The sequence below is a fragment of the Amborella trichopoda genome, chromosome 3 (assembly GCF_054954075.1).
Source record: "Amborella trichopoda isolate Santa Cruz 75 chromosome 3, AtrichopodaSantaCruz75HAP2 v2.0, whole genome shotgun sequence".
NCBI lineage: Eukaryota > Viridiplantae > Streptophyta > Magnoliopsida > Amborellales > Amborellaceae > Amborella > Amborella trichopoda.
In genome coordinates, this window is record NC_142338.1 from 9,047,046 (window position 1) to 9,052,430 (window position 5,385).

The following is a 5,385-nucleotide window of genomic DNA, read 5'->3' on the forward strand; positions in this document are numbered from 1 at the left end:
CAAGTGGCACAGATGGTCCTCTTAGAACTTCTAAGGGTGTTTTGAACTTTTGTGGTGGCATATATCACAGGGATGTTCTGAACTTTATTGTGAGCTCGTATCTTCAATCGGAATAGAGATTTTGCTTGAATTTTTCTCCTTTTCTTGAGTTTTAGAATTATGATCTCATCAATTGTAATATGAGAATCCATAATCTCAGGATTGGAGTCATCTGCCTCTGCCCCGCTATTTAGGATAGGGGTGTCTTAAATCTTCTGCAAGTTTGTTTCTTGCACTTCAATTGGATCTTCTTATGGGGTAGTTTGCTCTTCTAATTTTTCTTGGATCGTGGACCTTGGATTAAGGCAGTATTTGGCATTTTGTTTCAGGGTTTTGAGTGAGCTCATGCTTATCTGGTATTTTTTTCAAGGGGTGGATAAGTTGGTCCCTTTGTATCTTCATATTAGAGAACCTCTAGTGCTCGTATCACCTGTTATGAGGCCATGACATGAGTGAATGCATTGGCTTCCACGAACTCTTGGCAAAGAAGATGCAGCAATGCCAGGAAGCTCACGGTAACTCAGAAGGATGCCCTCAAGTCCCTCTTCCACCAGTGAAAGAAGAACTCCCGACGCAAGCCTCAGGAAGCGCTGAGTTAGACCCCTTGCGGGCCCTCTTCGAGGCGATGCTCCAACAGGGTCTTGTCACTCCCAAAGCCGCCAAGAAATCTAAGCGCCTTGCCTAGGGTATGGAAAACCTCTAGTGCCCATATCACCAAGTATGGGGCCACGAGCTGAAGGAATGCTCCGGATTCGAAGCTATTGTCACTCAGAACGTACAGGAAGGCCATGTCGTTTGTGACGTTCTCCCAGAGCACTCCCAAGCCGTCACTCTCATTCAAGAGGAAATTCTGCTACAGGTTCCCTGTGAGCATACACTGGATCCTTCAGAGCCCTCGACCTCTCAGCGCTAGAAAGTCTACCATGGGCAAAGTAAGCTCAAATCCCTGAAGCGTGAGAGAGTCCACTGAGCTAGGACTACTCATCAGCCCGATAGGGTGAACCAAACCCCTCCTCAAGGATCCAAAAGGAGACAAGCACTCAGGTTCGCTCGCCGAAGGAATCGTCTCCCTTAGCCACCAGTCGAGGAAGAGTTTCTCAAGCCCCTTCCTCTAGTACCAACCATATAGCACTTCATCCCAGGCGCAGCTCGCCTTATCCTATCGTCCAATCAGATGGACGTCCCTGAGTCATCAACAGCTCGGGAGTCGTCCAATATGGGTAATGACGCTAAAAGTACCCTACAACGGTCAAAGCCCGAGCAAGACCTAAAATACGCCTTGCACTCGTCCAATATGGGTGATGACGCTAAAAGCACCCCGCAACGGTCAAAGCTGAGGCAAGACCTAAAATACCCTCTGCACACGTCCAATTCTGACGACAACATAAAAAGCTACCCGGAACATTCTAACTCTTCTTCTACTCCCACCTCTTCTATTTCTTCCACAGGTGCAGCTCGACGGCAATCCCCAGACTTCGACACTATAAACAGAGAGCTCGAAAGCACCAGCCTTAGCAGGTCGCAGCAAAAGCGCCTAAGAAAGATGATGGCCCAGGCAACTGTTATTTTGTTCATGGGGTGGATAAGTTGGTCCTTTTTGTGGCTTGGACTTCTCTAATTCTATAGGAGCTCCCCATGGAATAGGCCCAAAGTTAAGACAATTATCATCATTTGGTTTCTGAAATTCCTTAGTAACATAAGTCACTCTACCAATTCGGTCTTCATTTTCAGGGCAGTTTCTTCTTGTGCCCCAAGGCCTTATTGGATGATTTTCTGGCTTTAGTAGGGATTTTGACTCATTGGTTGTCATCAGGTTAATATTCCTTAGCAGGTTAATATCAGCTAGGATTTTTTCATCTTCATTAGCTGTATCATTTGATATTACATGGCTTTGCTTTGGGCAAGCCCCATCTATGTCCTTAAATGATTCTAGTGATGGTTATGGCTTTCGACCGGCTTCACATTCTTTAATTGTCATCTCTTCACAGTCATATTCAGATGAATATTCACTATAGTAGGACCCTTGTTCCATCATGACTTCATCTCGCTCTTGCCCCAATATGGTTTCATCAGGTTCTTGCCCTAGTGTAACTAGTGATCGATCTCGCTCCTTTCCCTTTGCTCTCTCATAACATGAAATCATTTCTAGCATTAAGTCAAAAGAGAAAGGCCAAATGTTTTTATTGAAGTAAAGTTTATACTAATGGGGATGCGTTCTCTATAGCCATACTGATCTTAGAAGCTTATGAAAGCATGCAATCAATGACTTTTGATGCAGCTTCTCTAAATCTTTGGACAAAATCTGTGAACAACTCGTTATGATTTGTCGGGTGGAGACCAATTCTCTTAGGTCATTGGTCTCTCTTTGGTCCCCCGATATTGCTCAACAAAACATCGAAACAATTCATCGAGAGTCTGTTTAGGATTTTTAGACATCACCTCTAGAAACCACGTCAAGGGTTGTCCGGATAGGGTGTACTGAAACATGGTAATGAGATGGCACGATTTCTCTTGAAGTTCAAGAACAGTAAACAAGTAAGCGGTGACGTGATATTCAGGATCACCTTTCCCGTTGAACTTGCTTTCGAACTGAAGGAATTGGAAATTTGGAGGAAGAGGTTCGACATCCCCAAGAACATCCTTGGCGTAAGATATTAGATGAAGGATATTTGGAACTGTGATCTTAACCAGGGTCTCTTTAAATGTGGTTAGTTTGCCTTTCAGCCAGGCAAGTTTGACTAATTCAGGGGTTTTAACCTCAGAAGTCTGTTGGTTGCCTAAAACTAATGGCACAATTTGTGGTGCAGGAGATGCAGCTCATATGGGCTGCATTGGACTAGGGGTAGTCTGGACTTGCGAGATGGCTGGATCTGGATAAAGAGGTGGTATAGACATAGGGGCCTGGTTAACAGGATATCCTGAGTAAGGATGACTGGAAATCAATGGTGCAACCTTAGGGTATTTAACCGACAGGTACAACTAGCTTGAGGGATACTGAGTTGGAACATGGGATGGATAGGCCGCTTGTGACTGATGATATGAAACTGGGACGGCCTGAAGAGGCTGCATCGGTGGATGACTATACATGACTTGAGGAGGGTTAGGTATGAACTGACTATGGGATAGGCGGTCCCCTGATCGAGCCGATTCTATGAGAGGTGGAGGACGAGAAGCTTGGAAGTGTCGTCTCGCTGACGAAGTAGAACTTATATGATTCTATTGTTTAGTGGCTAGAGAGGTCCCTTGACTATGATTTGACTTATGACTCGATGCCATAGGTGGGGCATGTGACTCAACAAGGCTAGCATGCCTCAAGAAAGCTTTGACCTCTAATAAGTTCTTAAGACACTCGATTGAGAGGGACTCGTAATCCCTAGAATTGTGTAAGGGTGAACCTTAATAAATAGAGACGTGGCTTGATGAACTCTTGGGTTTAGGCAAAGATATCTGACTCTCTAGTTTTCCTTAGTGGCTAGCCTTTTTTGGGCCCTGACTTAATCTTCAGCAGTATTCTAAGTCTAACAAGTTAGCTTGCCTAATAAGTTCAGCATCTGGGTTTCTATGGACTTTACTAAGTTGGTGACCTCTAGAATGAGTCTTTTGAGGAGGTGAATAGTGTGTCCCTAATTGGGCAACACCTCTAGAGCTAGAAAAAGATGGGTGGTATGCCCCTAGTTGGGCAGCGTCACCCTTGGACTTGGACATTTGTGGGAGGTACGCCACTGACTGGGTAGCATCTCCCCTAAGCCTAAACTTAGAGGATGAAGGTGAGTTCAACCTTGATTCTTTAGTCCCGGGTCGAATGCACTGATTATTTTGAGTAGCTTGAGCCATGCGGACTGGCTGGACAATACGACTTAGTTGGACTACAAATTGGCCAGCTAGGCTTAGCCCTGAGCATGGGATTATGGACCAACTGAAACTTGATATCGACTGACTTGAGATAGGGTAGACCTAGGGAGCTGAGCCATGCGGTCTTGTAGGTCTAGTCATCCAAAGGGGTCGATGATATGCAATAGGCTTAATAATTGAGTCATCATGAACTATAGACATAACTACAATACTATGCCCAAAAAATCTCTTTTCTTTTTTCTTTTTTAAAATCTATCTAAGAAAAATATCTTTTAAAAAATGAGATAACGATGCTTCTAAAAGAAAAAAGATGCTTTTTTTTTTTTATAGAGAATAAATGATGCTTCTAAAGAAGATAAAGTCAAGAAAATTCTAAATTGTGCAGATAAAGCTTAAAAGCAAAAGTAAAAAATAGAAGAAGAAGAAGAAGATATGATCCATTTCTAGTCTAAACAGATAAAACAGAGAAAGCTTAGATGTATCTTTTTTTTTAAATATTTTATTAAAAGAGATAAAAAAATTCTCTTTATTTTTTAGGAAAGATATTTTGATTCTTTCTAAAAAATGTATTCTAAAAACATAAAGATGCACTTAAAGAAGATAAGTATGATCTAAAGAAGATAAAAGATGCTACTAAAGAAGATAAAGATTGATAAAAAATGCTCTAAAGACGATAAAGATGATCTAAAATATGATAAATAATGCTCTAAAGAAGAAAAAGATTATCTTAAAAAAGAAAAAGATGATCTAAAAATAATGAGCATAAATGAAAGAAGATCTAAAAAAAATGATAAAGATGATGATTAAGATGGATATAAAGATGATAAAGTTATTTACAAGATAATAAAAATTGATCTTAAAGAAGATAAAACTGATCTAAAGATAATAAGCATGAATGAAAGAAAAATCTAAAAAAATGATAAGGATGATATAAATGATGATTAAGACGGATATAAAGATGACATAAAAAGGATGATAAAGATTAATCTATAAGATGATAAAGATGATCTAAAAGATAGACCTAAAAGATGATCTAAAGATAAAGGTGATAAAGATGGATCTAAAAGAAAATAATAAAGATTAATCGACAAGATGATAAAGATTGATAAAAAAGATGATCTAACGATAATATAAAAGATAGACCTGAAAGATGATCTAAATATAAAGATGATCAAGATGGATCTAAAAGAATATATAAAAAAGATAATAACGATTAATTTACAATATCATAAAGATTGATCTAAAGAAGATCAAGATGGATCTAAAAGAAGATCTAAACAAATATGCCAATGATTGATCTAAAAGATGATAAAAATTTATCTAAAGATTATCTTAAAAGATAGATCTAAAGATAAAGATGATTAAGATGGATCTAAAAGAAAATCTAAAAAAAAGTTAATACTGATTGATCTAAAAGATGAATCTAAAAAAAGATGATCTAAAATATCCAAAAGATCATAAGGATTGAGAGAAGAAAGATCCTACATTTTTTTA